The sequence below is a fragment of the Chlorocebus sabaeus genome, chromosome 18, assembly GCF_047675955.1.
Source record: "Chlorocebus sabaeus isolate Y175 chromosome 18, mChlSab1.0.hap1, whole genome shotgun sequence".
Classification (NCBI taxonomy): domain Eukaryota; kingdom Metazoa; phylum Chordata; class Mammalia; order Primates; family Cercopithecidae; genus Chlorocebus; species Chlorocebus sabaeus.
Genome location: NC_132921.1, coordinates 55,725,675 through 55,746,277, shown reverse-complemented (window position 1 = coordinate 55,746,277; position 20,603 = coordinate 55,725,675). Strand labels below are relative to the sequence as shown.

The 20,603-nt window shown below is 37.4% G+C and overlaps 1 protein-coding gene across 1 annotated transcript in view; it reads right to left on the bottom strand.

Annotated features, from left to right (window-relative positions):
* The window catches only part of CHST9 (carbohydrate sulfotransferase 9), a 290,634-nt gene extending 270,631 nt beyond the window's left edge, over positions 1 to 20,003 (bottom strand). Inside the window, exon 1 of the mRNA XM_007974385.3 lies at positions 19,799 to 20,003. The gene's annotated coding sequence lies outside the window, so the exon portion shown is untranslated. The remainder of the gene's footprint in view (positions 1 to 19,798) is intronic.
* Positions 20,004 to 20,603: the final 600 nt, after the last annotated feature.

The following is a 20,603-nucleotide window of genomic DNA, read 5'->3' as shown; positions in this document are numbered from 1 at the left end:
CCTGTATGGTTGAATAAAGAAGGAAACATGACTAAATCCTCTCCTCCCATGGTGGGAAGTCAGTAGATAAACCCTAAAACTAAAATACCAACTTCCAATACAGATATTGTTGAGAGATCAAAGTAAGCACCATATATAAAAGTTCACATGACTCATAACCAGCAGAGTCAGAATCCAAACATAGGCTTGTCTGTCTCCAAATTACATTGTTTCTGTGTCCCCTGCTAATAAAACTTCTGTAGTGATGCCAAAATTATGAAATGTATCAAAAATTAGTTTTAAATGAGCTAACTTTTTATTAGTTACAAAAGGGGTTGATTAAATAAATGATAACCTAAGTAACCTAGTGCTACTATCTTAAGAAAACATTGTATTTTCTAACACTGGCAAATAGTTTTACATCATTAACCCACATCTAAGTACTTACAAAAGTGGAAATCCACACTGAAATACCACAACCACATAGAATTTCCTTTTTTAACAGCTAGCTACAAGTCCTTGCTATCACAAAATATATCTTCTGAATTCCTGATCCCTTTGTGACATTTTACCTGCAGACTATTGTGAAAGGTTTCACAATCCTGGCTTCCATAGTGGTGATCTTTGCTTTTTCAACCTTTAACAATCTCATCCCTTTTTCTTCTGCCTTGGAGTTCTACCCTTCTTTCTCTTCTCTGTTTAGTCCTCCAAAAAATGATCTAACTTCTCAAACAGGAAATCTCAATCTATATTTCCAGTTCCAATAACTCATCTGTTCTGGTCTCATATTTCTAAATGCCTGCTATTTTCATTTGTATATTCCACCATTTCTCACACTTCTTAATTTGTCCAAATTTCTTATGATCACAAACAACGTTCTTCCTGATCTAGCTGTTGATCACTTTGTTAATTTTATCATTCATACCTCTCCCTCAAACTCTACTCTCCAGCAAAACTAAACTATTTAAATTCTTAAGAACTATCTGCATTCTTTTTTTTTTTGTCTCTGGACACATGAACACTCTCTCCCTTCTTTTTAAGATCCTACACCAACCTTGGGCTGATCTCTGTTTGTTCTTTAGAACTCATCTTTGAAATGATGCTCATAGAATCCTCCATGACAAGGACAGTGCCTTAGATATAGTGAGTGGAACAGAAATATTTATTGAATAAAAAAACAAAAAGACTCTCGGGTAGATGATCTATCTCTAGATAGTCTCTTCAGTTCAACACAAATAACGGTGCTTCATTAATCTTTCTTAAACAGTGCTTTTAAACTATTTTTCATTTGCCTATGTAGGGGAGGAAAAATTTTTTCCTCTACAGTTTTAGGGCTTTTTTCTTTTTCAGATGGACCTAATAATTAAATTGGCCTAAGACAGATCAATAGGAGAAAAACATACACATTTATTTAATATAGGTTTTATGTGGCACAGGAGCCTCCATAGGGAAATGAAGACCCAAAGATGCAGTCAGTGATGAACATATGTACTGAATTAGACAAAGAGTAGGACATTTGGAAAATGTGACAAGGCAAAGGAGCTAGGGGTAGATTCCTTAATTCAGTGGAGAAATGGCTCGGAGCATAAGGATTAGTCTAAGTTTGTTTGCACAGATTTTCCTGGGCCTCAACTTCTTGTTCTTGATGATTTTAAGAGTGACGCTTTCCTTCTGGTAAAGGAAGGACATCTTTCTCTTAGGAATTTCATCTCCTGCTTTTGAGAAACAGAAGAAAGGTCAGAGTGATCTTTTTGCACCTGCTGCTTTTCAGATGCTTTTAACTCACCATAGTCAATTTGTCAGAGTGGCTTATTTTTAACTCTTTACCTAAAAAGCCATCAAGATCCTTATTCAAAGTGGAAAACTCTTATTTCTGCCTTTCTAGGTTCTTCATAAGGTGGTCACTATACCTCTGCAACCTAATGTCCAACTGCCCCGACATAAAGCCTCCTTCTGGCCGGGCGCGGTGGCTCAAGCCTGTAATCCCAGCACTTTGGGAGGCCAAGACGGGCGAATCTCAAGGTCAGGAGATCGAGACCATCCTGGCTAACCCGGTGAAACCCCGTCTCTACTAAAAAAATACAAAAAAAACTAGCCGGGTGAGGTGGCGGGCGCCTGTAGTCCCAGCTACTCGGGAGGCTGAGGCAGGAGAATGGCGGAAATCCGGGAGGCGGAGCTTGTAGTGAGCTGACATCTGGCCACTGCACTCCAGGCTGGGCGACAGAGCGAGACTCCGTCTCAAAAAAAAAAAAAAAAAAAAGCCTCCTTCTGGTGTACTGACTCCTGGGCCCTCCATGCCCATCTCCATATCCATCAATTTGTTTTTGCTCTCCACTACATCTGTCATAGAACTTTCTTCCTTTCAGATTCTCAGTCCTAAAACAAATGGCTCAAGGCCGATGTCCCCAGAAAGTCTTCTGGGAGTTACTCTAGCATACTCTGATGATAACAGCAATACTGTAGTTGTCATTCATCAAATATATTTTGAGGACCTATTATTACACAGGCAGTGTTTACATATTGGGATACAAAAGTGAGCAGGAGAAAAGAAAGAAGTTATAACAAATTGAACATATGATTATAAAGTGTGACAAGTGCTAAAATCAAGAAGTAAGGTAGAGAATATTGGGTAAAGGGCACAGGAGACTTCTTTGGACATTTTGGTCAGAGGAAGTATCTTTAAGAAGGTGATATCTAAGCTGCAATCTTAAGTATAGGAAGGATCTAATAATGTGCAAAGCTGTAGTGAAGGAAGAGAGGTTTCCAAATAGTGAATCCCCTATGAAAATGCTCTGAGGCCAGGCGCGGTGGCTCACGCCTGTAATCCCAGCACTTTGGGAGGCTGAAGAGTGCAGATCATGAGGTCAGGAGATCAAGACCATCCTGGCTAATACGGCGAAACCCCTTCTCTACTAAAAATACAAAAAATTAGCCGGGCGTGGTGGCGGGCACCTGTAGTCCCATCTACTCGGGAGGCTGAGGCAGAAGAATGGGGTGAACCCGGGAGGCAGAGCTTGCAGTGAGCCGAGATCGCCCCACTGCCCTCCAGCCTGGGTGACAGAGCTAGAATCCGTCTAAAAAAAAAAAAAAAGAAAAAAGAAAAAAGAAAAGAAAATGCTCTGAAACAGAAAAGAACTTAACTAAGCATCCTAAGGACTGAAATAAGACAGTAAGACAGTAAGGCTGGAGCTTTATGAATGAAAGCAAAGTGGTCTAGAATGAGCTTAGAAAGACAGGCAAAAAGCCTATCAAGTCTGTAAGGGCAATTCTAAAGGGAAACAGATAGGCGTTGAATGGTTATAATCAGAGGAGTGAAAAGATTATACCTATCTATTTTTTGTTTGGTTTGGTTTTTTGGTTTTTTTTTGAGTGGGAGTCTCGCTGCCTCAGCCTCCCAAGTAGCTGGGACTACAGGCCCCCACCACCATGCCCGGCCAAATTTTTTTTTTTTTTTTTAGTAGAGACGAGGTTTCACTGTGTTAGCCAGGATGGTCTTGATCTCCTGACCTTGTGATCTGTCCACCTCGGCCTCACAAAGTGCTGGGATTACAAGCACGAGCCACTGCGCCCAGCCTATACCTGTGTTTTATGATCATTCCTGTTGCTGTAGGAGGAATACACTGAGAAACAAAGAAGCTAATTAGGAAGGAGGCTGTTATAAACTACAAATACAGATAATGATGATGACCTGGCCAGGGTAATACCAGTAGAGATAAAGAGAAGTGACAGAATTTGAAATTATTTTTTGAGAAGACATTTGCAATATAGGTACATTTTTGAAGGAGTAAATCAAGAGTTCAGCTTTGATCTTGTTGAATTTTAGATATTAATGAGAAAACCAAGTAGGAGTATCACGAAGGGAGTTGAATATGTAAGACAAGGTCTTTGTGGCAGATAGAATTATGAGAGAAACCTCAATAGCCCTCTATAATCCCCTCCTCTTGAATGCAAACAAGACCTGTAATTCACTTCTAATGAAGCACATGAAAAAAAGTAAAGAAATTTTGCAGAAATAATTAATGTTTTTAATAAGTTGACTCTGAGTCAATGTAAAGGGAGATTACCCTGGGTGAGGCTGGCCTAATCAGTTTAGCCCTTTCAAAGAGGAGCCAGGACTTCCCTGAAGTTAGAAATGATCTCCTGCTAGCCTTGAAGAAGCAAAAAACTACATTTTGAACTTCCTATGGAGACGGGTGTCCTCTAGGAATTGAGGCCCTCAGTTCTACAGCTGCAAAACACAAAATTCTGCCCACAAGTTCAAGCTTGGAAGATAACTCTGAGTTTCAGATGAGAATAAAACCCAGTCACAGTTTGATTGTAGGCTTGTGATATTCTCAGCAGAGAATCCACTTAGGTTGTTCCCATACTCTTAACTCATAGAAACTGACATGATATATGTATGTTGTTTTAAGTTGCTAAATTTACAGTAATTTATCACACAGCAACAGAAAACTAATACAAGCTCAAAGGAGAGGTCTAGGCTGAATATATAAATTTAGGAGTCATAAGCATATAGATGATCACTACACTTTGACTGCAAAATTAAATTTACTAGAAATATAATTCTAAACTTATATGTACCTAATAACATAGCATCAAAAAGTGTAAGGCAAAAATTGATAGAACTATAAGAAATGGATAAATCCATCATCGGCATTTTAAAAATATACTTCTTTCAGTATTTGATAGAGCATTCAGACAAAATTAGCAAGAAAATAAGAATATTTGAATAACAGACTTAAACACTTTATGTAATGGACACACATAGCATACTATTTCCAAAATGTAGAAAACATATATTCTTTTAAGCAGCAAGAAGCAAAACAAACCCAAGCAACATATATCAGCAGTATGAGTCCATTTTTATAAAAGTCAAAGACAGGCAAAACTAAATAAGATTTGCTTGAGGCAGGTACATATGCAAAACAGGGGAACCCTTAACACAAAAATCAGGAGGCTGGTTACCTCTTGAAGAGAGAGAATGAGAGGAGAACACAGAAGGTATGCTGAGACAATGATAAATTCCCTTTTATTTTCCTTATTCGATTTCCCCTGGCAAAAGGTGGGATATGAGCAGAAGTCATACACATGTCTTCAAGGTCTGGTCCCTTAAAACATCCTATAAAATTCTCACATTCTCTCTCTTTATTTCATCTGGAGAGGAACCAGGGCTTGACTTTGAGGCAGTGAAAGGTGGCAGAACTGCTAAATGGAAGTAACCCAGATCCCTGAATGACTTCATGGAGCAGAATTTCTCCACTGATCCTCACGGAATTGTGTCATGAATGTGAAATGGGCCTTTATTGTATTAAATGCCTGAAATATTTGGTGAGTCAGATCTCCCCTGATTAAGCAGTGAATCTCCCTGACAAAAGTAGGACACTTCAAAGATACTGGAAAAATTCTTTCCCTTTAGTGTGATAGTGAATACATGGCTATTTATCATTTATTATTCTTTAAATTATCAATATATGTGATTTTACTTTAAACATTAAATAAAATATTTAATGCAAAAAAGTGGCAACCAGAACTCTCAAACTTCTGCTATTGATGAAGTAAAGGCTTTTTTTACTCTACCTCCTTTTTTTGAAAAAAAAAGAAAACAAAAATACAAAGTATAAAAACAACCAACTGTCAAGCATACCTGCTAAATTGTGTAAAATCTGGAGGGAAAAGAGAAGAGAACAAGATTCGACACATCTACTCTCAAATCTTGAGCTGGATATAGATTTTTGTACAAATAACATTGTAGTCCCAAAAGGCTGTCCAGCAAATCTTACCGGAACACTGGGACATAAATAGGTTATAAGGAAGGTGTATGTTTTCCTACTGAAACTCAGAATAATTGGGGACATCAGACTGAAGAAAACAGCACACTCTCCTACCATTTTTATTAGCTATGTAGTGGTCTCCCAGATGAGGATACCATGGGAGAAAACAGAAAAAAGGCCATGACTACAAAATCACAACACAGTGTTAGGGGCTTTGCATGTTTCCAACTTGAGGGTAAGTGAAATAAACCTGGTGACAGAGGATATTCTAAACAAGACCCACACTGGAGCTGCAGGCTCCCCGTGTACAACACCTCCACATCATTACCCCCCTTCAAGAATGGAAAACAATCAAAAAATGGCTTATGGACTAGAGGCTCAGGCAAGAGGAAAGGATGGGCATGGGGAGGACATGGATTAGGCACAAAAGAATACAGGAGGTAGCATTATATGAGTCTCACTAGAAGAAACTCCTCGATCATGAAATCTATTTATTCACAAAATAAACTAAAATAACTCGGAGAAAGAGGAGTGAAAAGACTGGTTTTGTGCACTGATTACATTTAAATGTGAAAATACGAAACATAATAAAAATGTAACCAAAATCTAAAATGAGGAAAGGAAATGGAAAGATTCTACATTTCATTTTTATTTTCTTAGTATACAGTAAAGCTGACTTGGTGGGGAGAGTACAGTCCTATGAAGTATTGTAAATGTACAAGGTTCATAAAGAGGACGTGGTTGTTTCACATTTTATTTTACCATGAAAGTGTTTTTTCTAAACTGGTCAGTAAATACCACAAAAGGCAAAATACAAAACAAAACAAACAGTTAATCATTGAGTTCCATATGCAATATCAGGAATACTTCTCAGGTAATTATTAGGTATTTATTTCCAATAATTATGATTTTCACTGTAATTTTGCTTTCTTCTGAAGACAGGTTTTATAGTTCTACTTTGCTATTTCTTCTGTGATTGCAATGTTTTAATACACGCAGAAATAAAACAGCTTCATTCTCTATTGTTTTACTTGTCCTTTCTGAGACTTTAGGTAAAATGACCTATTAAATATCATGAATGAAAAATGGTTATGTACTTGGTCTAGAGGTCTGTATTCTGTTTGCAGGGAATTCAAATATAACATCTAGAATTATTTCCCAAGGCACAGTCTTTTATATGGATTTATTATCAAAAGGTTCCATTTGTGCAAAGTCTTATCATCATATTTGTATATTCAATAAACTTAGAGTACAAATAGCTTCCAGCTAATAATTACCTACACAAATTGTTTGCATAGCTGTTTTCTTTTAATGTCAAATTCTGTATGGGAGTCCACCTTTCATACTGCTATAAATTCAAACAACTTTTAACTTATTCATGGTCTTGGAACTTTTTAAAAATATGTGAAATTAAAATGTATTAACAGTTTAATAAGATAACTAAATGTGATTTTACCCAGTTTTCTTGGGTGTTGAATTTCTTAGTGGTATGAGTGTCCTTTGTATTCCCACTGATATAAATATGAGTAGCATGGGAGTGGGAGGGGGATAAGGGTGTAAGAGCAAAGCTCTTATATTATTACCTTTATTTTAAGATAATCCGTACTTCTTAAGAACATGCTCCATCTCCACAACAATTTGTTACTATTTTCTTATTAAAACAATATCAAGTTTAAACTGATTACTAATATTTGTCTCAATATAAGCTGAAGATGACCTGTAATTTTTTTAATAAGGAGATTCCATCATAGTGAATTTTAACCTCAGGATAGTGTAGGCTGGTGGTATCAAGAGACCAGTTCCTTCTGATTTTTCAGAAACAAGAAACTCTCTCTCTTTGCTATTATTTATAATAACTTATCAACTTACTATATGAAATATGAGGGGAAATAACTATCCATATTCTTATCTTTGGCTTATTATATTTTACATTAAGATACATGATATATTGTATGTTAAGATATAAGAAGACTTACATGTTTTCTTTTTATCATATACCAAAAGGCACCACTCTGCTTGCTCTGATCAAGTTACCATACATATCTGAAGAAGCCCTACATATTATCTTAGCACCATGCAAAGTATTCCTACAGGGACCTGAATAGAAATATTATATCATATGCTTTTACAGTATGAGGAATATTTAAAACATTTAGTTTGAAGTTAAAATTGTCCTGAAGAAATAAACTTTTATTTACAAATTTGTAACTATTTTTATTTAACCTCATTTACTTTGTGCCTCTCATAGAACCTGAACTCGATAGATATTTTTTGACTAAATCGAGAGCTTTGTCTTCTGATATTTGTATACCTGTGTTACGGGGCTGTAAGTATCTGCTTCTAATATATTAGCACTAACGGTGCTTGCCAGTCTTCCTGAAGTTACAGAGTTGAGAATCACACAGGGTCCTAAATCTCACCGTGGCCCTGGCCAGAGCTATTCTACACTGCAACTGCATTCTGCTCGGTTGTAGACATCTTAGTAAAAATCATCAGTAATCTCATACTTTGTAGGCGAGCACCAATGTTTAGGAAAGACACGGAAGAATAAAACACATATTGCCATAGAGGACTCATTTCCCTTTAAAATTTCTCATGTTGAAAAGTTCTCATATGTAACTGGAAAAATGAAAAAAATTATTTTATCTAATATATGCTGATATTATCATATTACGTATTGCCTCCTATATTGCCTGAAACATATTCTTCTAAGGATAACTTTTTCTTTAGTGTTTAAATATAAATTATGGAATTATTACAGAATGCTGAATGAAGATATTTAGATACTTTAGAGAAGACACTGTTAATTAATCAACTTTCAAACATTTAAGTTCACTTGAATATACAAAAATTATTTCATCCTTTGGATAGCTAACTTAAAATCATAGGATATTTTTGCTAATTTTTATTTTGAAAAATGTCTAGCCTACAGAAAATTAGCAATATAATGAATGGTATATAATCTTTATCTAGATGTAAAAATTATTAACATTTTGCCATAATTATTTCCCTATTTCTCCCTTTCTTACACTTAAAACGTTTCTACCATTTGAAAGTTGCAGATATGAGATTTCACTTCTAAATACTTTCAAATATATCCTGTCCCTAAAGACATATTCTTCTATATAACCTCAATATGATGATCACACTCAAGAAATTGAACAGGGATGTAATACTGTTATATGAGCTATAGCCCAAATTCACATTCCTTCCATTGTCCCAATATTATCCTTTATAGATTTTTTTTTCATCCAGAATCTAATCAAGAAGGATGGATGTCTTGCAATTAGTTGCCAGGTCTCCTAGTCTCCTTTAATCCTGAACAATATTTCCAGCTTTATTTGTTAATCACACTCACATTTTCGACATTTTTGAAGTGTCCAGGTTAGTTGTAGTGAAGAAAATCTACCAGTTTGGATTTGTCTGATTGTTTGTTTCCTCGTGATTAGACTCAGGTTTAACATTTTTAGCAGATTACTTCAGAAGAGACTTTTGTGTCATTCTTCATGTATCATAAAAAAAAATACATGATTTCAGTTTGTACTACTTCTAGTAATGTCAAGTCTGATCATTTGATTAGCTGGTATCTGTCAGACACCAACTATAAAGGACGTCTCCCCTTTACAATTAATAAGCAATCTGTAGGGTGACACGTAGAGATAATGTGAATATCCTGTCCCCATCAACCAGTCACCCAATGGCGGATGATTTTTTTTTATTCTTGTCCTGGTGGTTGCAAAAATCTGGCTCTATTATTCTATTCTTTCTTTTCATTATCAGCTTGTATTCTTCAGTGAAACAGAGCTTTTCCTTCTCTCCACCCAATCTGTGCATTCACACACTCTGGGTTCATGGATACTTTTCTTATTCAATGTGCTCTAATTACATCCATTATTACTCTTTATGTACAAAAGATCCCAAATTTGGCCAGGGAGAGTCTTTTAAATCTGGCTATGTCCTTCTAATGTGCCCTCATTTGTTTTTGAGCAATTCCTTGCTTTCTGGGACAAAATGTTCAAGAGTTTCCCCTAAACTAGTTGAAGCTAGAAGGCTTTAAATAAAAACAGTATTAACCCAACTCAGTTTTAATGCAACATTTTGAATTTAGTCACGAATGTTAGCATAGTATCTAAAACATAGTAAGTGCCCGTCAGTATGACATGTCTTCCTTAGCTATTTGATACCTTGTTTGAATCTTTTGTGCAATTCTTAAAAATATAAACCTTTAATTTATAGCATAGATTTTTATATCACTTTTTAAATTTCACATATTTTTTCTTATTTTAATTTTTGATAATAAGATAAACTTCCTTATTTCCACATGGGGGCCATATGAATAGGTAACTTTCAGAGGATTTTCCTTTTCTTCAGTATGGTAAAATCTTAGAGCACTTCTTAATACCGGAATGTATACCAACAGCAGAGCATAAAACCCCCATAAAGTGAAGCCTTTTAAAATTCCTGAAATTATCAAGGGATTTCACATGTCAGAGGAAATAATATAAAGGCATGCCTGGACATTTATTTATTTTGGGGGGTGTAAGAAATTCAACAGACCTGCCATACTTTCTAAGTAAACGTAGCACCACCCAAACCACATCTAAATTATGGAGAGGAAAGAGAAATAGAAGAACAAGGAGTATGATATTTGAAGAGGTCACAAAGAAAAAAGTGGGGCATCATAGCTTACAAACTTTCTTTTATTTACTTATTTATGTATTTTTTATTAGAATGTGAGGGTGGATATATGTGTGCGTTTGCATGTGGTATATGTGTATAACTTTGTACGTGGGGAGTGAAAGATAGAGATGTTCACTCAACATTTATTCAACAAATATTTATTATACTTCCTCTCTGAAGCAGGCATTGTAGTATTTGTTAGGAATACAAGGACCATCAAAATCAGATGGATCCCTATCTTAGTGGTTAATTAAATAATTATACAAATAAATGTGAATTTGCCACTCTTCTAAGTGTAATGGATACAGATACATAAATGTATATATACTTATATGTACTTTATAAAGGGATTTAATTCAATTTAGGGGTAAGAGATGGTTCATTTGAGGAAGTGACATTTGAGTTGATATTTTCAAAGTGTTAACTAAGAGTTAACTAGGGAATGCCTGAGATTGTGTTTTTAGGGGATGGGGGGATGAGAGAAAGCTGGAATGTTAAGGCAGCTTGAAGAAAGCCAGCCAGCTGAAGCTGAGGGAAGAATGGGAGCATCCAGAGAGAAAAGTGGAGGAGGCTGTCCTTGCTGGGCTGCAAAAATCAGGTGATGAGCGTTGGTCTTTATCTTAAGCAAAGCAATGGTAGTTATTTAATTGGTATCCGTGGTTGGAAGGTGATAGTTATCATATTTGCATTTTGAATGCAAATATAATATCTGGTATCCCATTGGAGGATGAATTTGGGGTGGGGAACAATGCCAGGAGATTAGTCATGGAGACACTGTTGTTTTCTACACAAAGGATGGTGAAACTTTACACTTGTGTGATGGCAGAGGTAGATTTTTGTAATTAATTTTGGAAGTAAATCAAAGCCTTGGTAATGGAATTGAAGGAGAAGTAATGTCAAGATTAAAACCAGATTGGACTATGGGAACCCTGCTCCTTTGAGGTGAGATGAACAGAGATCAGGAGTTTGATTTTGACATGTTTCATTTGATGTTTCTTTAAGATAGACGAGAAGAAATGCCAGGTATATGAGCTGTATCTACAAGTGGGCAATGTAGAGGGACTTTCTGAGCTGTGATTATGTTTTATAGCATGCTCTGCATTAAATATATATCAGTAATCTCACGGCATTCTTACTGGATCGTACTTGGTATATGTATGTTGAGAAACCCCAAGGTGAATCAAAGGTCTGAGGTATTAGATGAACAAGCTCTGGCACCTGGGATTTCAGTGATTTTTAAATTCATTTCTATTCTAAATGCTGTTCTAATTCCCTGATCTGCAAAATCTGAAAAAATGAATTTGCTAGACTTTTAGCAAGTAGCAAGTGGTGTATTTATAGGCTGAAGTTACAAAAGTGATCATGCAAGAGGAGGATTAGTATTTAAATTATTTAACAATCAGCACAATTTGGACTCCAGCTACAAATAACCAGTAAGACTATACCAGTGCATCCAGCTGAATGCCAGCCCTGCTGGAGTAATAAAATCTCATTCTCTGATAATAAAAATTCCTAATTGAAAATAGAGTACAAATGTTAGAAGGTAAAAGGGTGTTGATAGTCACTGCTTTTTGTCCAAAATATGTCACTAACACCTAAGCATTTTTTTAAATAACTTGAGAAATCGATCTTTTGAGGGAAAAATTACCCTCCTTCTAATTTACTGTCAAAGAATCCTGTAAAAAAAATTAATTTAGATGATCATTTCTTTAAAACTATGCCGATATAATTTTAAAATGTATTCATTAAAGTATATAATCATTATTTTATCTAAATCCTTACAGACTATATTTGCTTAAAGTAAGCAGGACCTATAGGTCACCACTTTAATTCCATCTGTGAAAAGAAAAAAAAAAAGAAAGCAATAAAGCAATAGAAATGACCACAAAACTAAGTGGAATTTTGGGCTTCTTGGTACTGAAATTAATGGACAAGTATCACATTCTTCATTTGAATCAACAGTGTTGTCTTATTTGGTTTTCCCATTTTCACATATATCTAACAGAGGCTTCTGAATTTTACCACATTAGCTGGGTATATTTTTCCTTTTCTTAACCATATTCTTCAGTGTTATAGAGTTCAGTTTAGGGTAGCATTGAAGTACTCTAGTAAAAGGAGGCTCTCTGAACAATGGGACTGGAATGTGTCATATATGTTTATTCCGACAAAGAAGGTTTTCTCTGGTATAGCAGAGTTAACAGTACAAAGAGGAAGGAGTGTTTTACTTTCACAATCTTTCCCTCTATTCCATACAAAAATAAAAAACAGAGTAAAAGGCAGATATTCCAATAAAATTTCACTGCCTATATAGATCTTTGTGCTGTTCAAATGAAAGAAACACCTTATTTTCCTTATCGCCTCCCAAATCCAACAACCTCAATTTCATCTTCTCTGAATCCCCATTGCACCACTATACTCACATTAGAAATTGTAACAAAAGCAGACCAAATAAAGTTAGGGGTCAGTCTGAGGTTGAATGTTGGGCAGTTCAATAGACCAAGAAGCTTTCAGTAAGAATGAACAATACACAGAAAACAATCACAGATCAAACTGTGTTCTGTACAATTGCTGCATCCTCTTTGTAGGGAAAGCTGCCTCTCGATTAGGTAAACCATGCCCTTCTATGTAGAGAATTCTGTGATTGTGTCAAAGCAATTGGTTATTCACACACATACACACCACACACACACACATTATTGACTTCTATCTCAAGTGCTGCGCTTACATTAAAAAGCTTCTTTCTTTAAAAAGAATAAGATACACAACGGCCTAAAAACATGTAAGGTGTACCCTGACTGGGAAGTAATCTAAGAAAAAATATCTCACAATTTGATAAATTCAAGATGGTGTAGCTAATACTCAAATGACATTTCATATTAACTCTGCATTTTCAAGAGCAGATCATAAGTTACAGTCCAGACTTCTTACTTTCTTACTTCTGTAAGATTAAACACCTCCAAAACAAACAAAATTGACCACACCCCTTCCCCTCAACTTCTAATATGGTAGCACAGGATGCATCTATCACAAACAATATAACGAAATTCTAATACAGCAGTTTATTTGGGTTGGTAATAGCTTTTGGGCTTTTACTATAAGCATACTTCATAGCACGATGTTTTGTGGTATAACTTCCAGTATTGGACTAGTGCAGTTCTTTTGTGCATGTTTCAAGGGCATTAAAAATATAAGTCTTAATAATATCTCCTTTCCTGTTTTCTCAAAGCCTAAAATTATGTGTGTATACAGATATGCTTTCATAAATATGCACATATATACATATACATACATGCATACGTGTGTGATGTCCCTTTCTCTATATATACATGTATATATGTGTGTATATACATGTGTGTGTGTATACATATATATATGAAAACTTTCAATGCTTTATGGAGATATACATTTAAGCAAAGTTAAGGCCTAAGACAACTAAATATTATCCAGCATGTACTTCAGTTGCTCACCACTTACTGTCACCCAGAAAAGATAGATTCCTAAGAGAAATAAGGATCAGAATAAGTGAATTTTTATAAAGGTGACAGTGACAGAAAAAGATTAGAACATGACCTGCTTGAGGGCAGTGAAGTCTATGGTTCTGGTCCATTAGAGCCAGGGGATCAGTGAACAAATGGGATGGCCCTACTTAAAAGAAGTAAAGATAGATAGGTAGGGGCACGAAAAATAATCCATGCCTACATAAAAATCTTGGTTATCTAGCTCTATGGCTCTCATAATGGCAAGTAACACCCCTACAACATATTTTAGGTAGGACTGGGTACGTTCAAGGTTGTCACAAATTATTGGTGGTGGTAGTGGTGGTGTGCTATTGGCTTTTAGTGTATATAGGGGGAGGCAGTCCAATTAAATGATGAGTTTTTCTAAAAATATTCCATATAAAGTTTATGCGTCCTATTGAACTAAATGTTATGAATATCAAACTGTAGAATCTGGTACATAATTATAATTAAGAATTTTATTTACATTCCCACCAAAAGCCAAGCAATTTACAATAATAGTTTAATTATTTCATGTACTCTATCTTCTAACTCTAGAATTGATAGACTATAATGTTGATAGAAATTAAACTGAAGACCAACTCAGCACCAAATCAGTAATTTTTATTTTCGAAGTATTTTACTTATTGACAATACAGTGAGTAAACCTGCATCTCCTGAAATAGAATTCACACTAGTAACAACATGAAAATGTTCCAGAAAGTAATTTTGGGATTTTAGTGGAGCATATCAATGGTATTTACTCTCTCATTTGCAAAATATCATACTTTAAAATTTTCTCCACTCCAAGAGTCTACATTTGACTTGGCAAATTTTCCCTATACCATTAACTTCCTTCTTCTGGTTTTCACATACAAGTAAGTCTGGGTTGTTAGTATCTCAACACTAGTTTAAGTCTATCCCTCATTCTTTCACTTTCGTGCACTTCTTGCACGGGATGTCTTCTGATGTTTTATTTGTCTTAAATTCAAACTTATTTATCATATATTCATACAAGTGCTGACTTTACTATGTCTAGTAAAGTTATCCCCAAGCATTAGTAGTGAAATACACATTTTATTACACATTATTTTTATTTTATTAGCTTTTAAAAATTATAACTATATTCTGTAATTATTTATAAATGGCTTTTGAGGATAATAAGGGAGTAACAAAATATTTGTTTTTAAAAAAGAGGACAGAGTCTAAGAGAGTCAAGGATCAAAGTCTGGTCCATGATGGCTACTCAGTGTGTAAGAGAAGACAGCAAATCACAAGCCTTCTACATTTACCTCTGTACTGCTTCATTCCATGACTATCACGTATTAGTTGATACCGTGATGGCCAGAAAGAGTTAACTCCCCTACCTAACTAATCTAACTTTCTAAGAGGTAGCTGGATGAGGAGTCAGGAGACCAGGTTTCTAGTTTCTGCTCTGCCACTGCCAGTGTGACCTTTAGCAGTTCATCATGATCACTGTAGGTCCCCATTATTTCTGCAACTGTAAAATGAGGACACAGGAATAAATTACTTTTAAGGTTCTTTCCAGCTGTATTAAAAAATGCATAATCTTGATCCTAAGACTTAGGCACTGATAAGAAGAAACGGATTCCTTTAATAAATGTATATAAAATGTATCCTGTGGGTCTCAATTATATTTCCAACTACAATATTTCTTTTAAAATATTCAGTCTAGTCAAGTCTTTAAAAAATGCCATGCCTTATAAAAAATGAAAATGTTTCCTTAAAAAAAAGCATCCCTACACTTTATGTAGTGAGCACACTTATGATGAGGACACAGCCTCTATTCTGAAGGGTACATCTACTTTTCTATCACCATTCTCCTTACTTCTGTAAAAGTTACAGTTTGGCTGTGAATATCTGAAATAAAAATGATCTTATCTGCTTTTCCCGTCATATATTTTGGGCAGTTCTAACCTTCCACACAGAGGTTTTCTAAATTCTAACAATCCACAGAACTAACAATTCAACAAAATCTATGTCCAACTAAAAAGTGACTATAAATAAGATGTTTAATGCTATGGTATATGAATCAGCTGCTTGCTCAAGTAACTTATTTACAACCAATTTTGCCCTAGAGCTTTTGAAAAACACAATAGAAATCTGTTAAATTGGCAGTCTTGCTGAACTTCAACTATTTTATCTAGCTTGGTCCACTGTAACAATAATTGAGAGGTTCTCTTTGATGAAATGTGTTTTTGATTTGGAGCATAGGTACAAAGATCAAATGGACCATACCCCTTATTTAGATGGCTTCTTGCTATTCCTTCTCTTGGAAAGGACATATTAATATATAAGGCCTAGGAATGCCATTTAACGCCAAACATACGTATGCTTTAGGAAAACACTTAAAAATGCAGTGCATTAATAGTAAGATGCATACATTAATACATTCTTATATGGTCTTCAGGAGAAACCATTATCACTTTTTAAAAAATATTGACCACCTGTTACACGCAAAGTGGGATTGAATTTCTCAAACTTTGACTATAAGACTTTTATTTTTGCTAGGAACATATCCAATCCTTAACACATATTCATTAAGCAGGTATACAATCAAGTCTTTGGTATCTTTATTTGAATGACATATAAACTCCTGCAAAGCTTTCATACCAGGTTTGCTTACTTCTGCCACCCAGCTCATTTCTGGGCAGTCTGCCCATTTTCCCCACCTCCCCACAAATGGGTTTTGGTGTTTGAGATATGAAAGCTCATTTAAAAATTAACCTAAATGCAAGAAAATAATTAGAAAGGCAACTTGCCTGCAATAACAATACAAATCTTTTTTAAACCAAACATGCAATACATTCCAAAGACAAACACAAATGACTTTTTAAATAACCATGATTTTACATTATCTTTGCCTCTACTTCTCTCATTAACATGAATAATTCAGAGTACTTACTATACATGGTAAAACTGTTTCTCCTCAATAATTCATTTTTAGTGTACAGAAAAATAAGATGTAACATGTTCTTATGCAATATCCAAAGGTTTTAATTAGACTATATTTTTAAAGGCAACTGTAGTTTCAAAATTATCTGTAGTTTGGGTTTATTCTGTCAAAAGCCATTCTTCTAAGGAGAATCTTAACGCTTTCAAGGCAAAGAGCAGTATAGAACAGTGTAGCCGGTGATAATGCCCCACTTTTTCTTGGTTCCTGATAATCTTCAAGTACATATCAATTATTTACAAAGTGTGAAATCATCGCTATCTTTTTCCTCAAAAAATACGAAAATGCTTTGGGACATTGCACCTGTGTTTGAGTGAAAAGAATTTTCCTAATGTGCTGGCTATGCTAAAGGAACAAAGGATTTACTATGTAACTAAATTTTGAATGATAAAATACCCTAATATTGAAGTTCTAATTAGAGCAAACACCCTTAAATGGGAAGCCTTTCTTGGATAAGGAACTGAATATCTCAAATCTTGCTTTATTGATGACACCAACAAAACAGAGTGTGAATCTATCTGCTGACCAACTCATCCAGATTCCCAAATTCAAATATAAAGAACACTATACAGGTAAACATGTTATTCATTACCTATCTCACCTCCTATGCTATTCATATGCAATACTGATGTGGGAAACAATGTGTATTTCTTAGGTTTACTGAATTTGGAGTTTGTAAAAGTAAGTTAGTCTCTTATTTTGTGAATTCTTCCTTGGAAGATGTTACACTCTCCTGGAAACCACACTAAGTTTCTGAAGTCACGGGGCTGTTTAATGCCCTGCTTCAGAGCATCAGATGCTACCCTTGTGACCAGGAAGAAAGGAAAAGAAGGTCATCAGGAGGGCCCTGCAGCTGCACTAATTTCCAGCTTCTCTTTGGTAACAAAAAGGTTGGGGTGGGGGGAAGCAATCAGATTTTTACCGGAGTATACACCAGCCTTGGCCAAGTGCTTTGAAACTTTTAGAATGTCTTCTTTCACTGAAAATAAAAGAAGCAGAGCTTATGGTGTAATAAGCCAAACACAACAGTTACTGAACTTGGGTCAACACTGGATACCATTACAGCTTTCAGGATAGTCATGGGAATGTATGAAATGAGTAAGTACGTTTTGATACCTGTGAAAATAAAACATTGTGCTGTAAGTGAGTGGGAGAGAACAGATGGTTGGTAATGATTTAAAACATTTATGGTTTTGGACTGTCACCAAGCCTCTGTATTAAAAAATATGGTGTTTAGTTAGTACGTACCAACATCTATATGCAAGGTGCTTATTTTCTGGAGGACGGTACTGTAATGAAGGAGATAAAAACCGAATGAGGTAGGAGGAACATTCTTCCCATTTTCTGGGGGCATTTAGTGTGTGCTATTTCTTATTGACTATGTGCAATCCTAATGTTTTCCATACGATGAGAGGATTTTAATTTTTCCTCAATTACTAGTCAACTGTAAGTGCCTAGGAATCATATTCTGTTTGATCGTATGGTGTAGAATTGTAATATTGCTTTGTAAATTTGATTCACTTTGATTCAAGCTCTTAAACCCTTTGAGCAATAATAAAAAGTGGTAGTTCAGGGTGCTCTTGCCCATGAAAAACAATAGCATTCACCTTATCCTCACGTTGGTTGGCAGGCATATGGTGTTATGATTAGGTACTGCAATTAGCAGGTGCCCGGCAACTGAATCAGAAGACAGATAAATACTAAATATGGTCACACTGCATTTGGGTGAGTATATGTGAGTTGAAAAGAGGCCCATGGCCTTCAAACAGAGAGGAATAATAATGTAAATAAAATTATACAAAGATAGATTAATGCAATTCTGAGGTTAAAGTGAAGAAAAATAAACATTGGTAATACTCTCTATCAGAAAAACTGCGAAAACGGAGTCCTATTAAGCATCCACGGCGTTTTGATTTGAATCTGATAGCATCATAGGGAGAAAAAAGTCACACACACATTGTATGTTATTCACTTGCCATCGCTTTCAAAACGCTGGGAATTATTCAGGCACAGTTTGTTTGTGGGAGGGAGCTGGGGGTGGACCGCAGAGAGAGAAAGGAGGAAGGCCTGCAGCTCTAGACTTAGCACCTGTAAACTTAGTTGGAAATAACTCCTGACAGGCATCAACCTAACACCTTCTAACAGAAACATGCTGATAGGCAGGATGTTCAAACGGGGCAGAAGAGGCAGCAGGTAACCCTGTGAGAGTAACAGCAGCACAAACAAACACACCATTCCTTCTCTCCCCAACCCACTTGCAGCCCCTCCTCAGATCGCCTCTCCCAACCCCTCTGCTCTGGCCATGATCGTACCTGGCCTCCCGGTCCCCCTAACTTCCCCCCCCACCTCGTTCTCAGCCTGCGCCCGAGCCTGAGCCAGGTCGCGGAGTTTGAGACTGACGCAAAGGAGGCACCCCCGCAGCAGAGATGCTCGTCTGTCTGCCACACACACGCTGGAGGACTGGACAGACTGACAGCAGAAACTCAAGACTGTTCCTGCCGTCCTCTTTCCAACCTCTGCTGCCCCAAGAGGGGTCTGACTCCGGAATGTGGAGTCCAGGGTGCCCCGCTGGGGCGCAGGAAGGCAGCTCAGGTTGCTGACAAGTTCACGGCCGTCCTTCTCCAGCACCCCCTCAAAGTCAGGATCCTTTCCTGCTCCCGCCTCCCACCTCCTGTCCTCCGTCCACTGAAGTGAAGGGAAGTGGGTTGGAATACTGAACGAGGGGGAGATCGGAAAAGGAAGATGCCTCCCGCATCCCCAGCGGCGAAGCACCTGGAAAGGTGAGACCGCACGTCCCCGCCCACCAGAGCCCGCTCCCGGCGTGGGTACCTAGCAGCGCCCCGTCATCTCTGCCCCTCCAGTGCCCCCAGCCCCAGCCCCAGCTCCAGCGCGGTTACCTCGCGGGCCGCTGCCGGGCGCTTGCAGGTGCTGCTGTTCCAGGAGCGCAGCTTCGGAGGAAACTTCCCCGCGCTCCAGGGCAAACTCCTGCGCACTCCTGGAGGCCGTGAGGTGGCTGAGAGCTGAGCGCGGTGGCGACGGGAGCCGGGGCAGCTCCGAGTCGGGCGCTCACCCTGGCCCTGGCCCTCGCGCGTCCGGCCGGGCTGGGGCTGCGGCACCGCCTCCGCGCCCGCTCCCGCCCGCGCCCCCGCCCGCCCGGGCAGCTCCGCCCCCCTCTTTTTCTCTCCCTCGCGCCCGCTGCCCGCCCTGCCTTCTCCCGCTCTGCCTTTGTGGCTCTGTCGTCCCCTTTCGTCTGACTTTCTGGCCTCGCCTCCGCTGGCGACTCACCCTCCCTCCTAGCCCCGCGTCCCAGGGCTCAGGTGCCACCACATGCCCAGTCGAGGAAGTGATTACCCTCGCAGTTCTTTCCCAATTCGCCCTCTCCTCTCCCCTGCCCTGGGGTCTTCTCCTAGCTTTTCTAGAAACGCAGTCCTGAGGGGTACATCCATAGGTTAGAAGGCTGTCGCAGACATCAACTCCAAAGTCAGAATGTGTTTTGCTTTACAGACCGGAGGTGATGTTTGTTTGTTTTGATACATCAATTATAATAGATCAATAAAGTGCTTGTTGTAAGTACGGCTAAGTTCAGCAGCAGGTTTGTGTAAACCAGGGCTCCTTCAAAATGAGCCTAGGACCCATTTATAATGTTCAAGACCTAGGAGATTTCTCAGCCTGAGCCAGGCTGAGATTTCAAAATCGGACAAG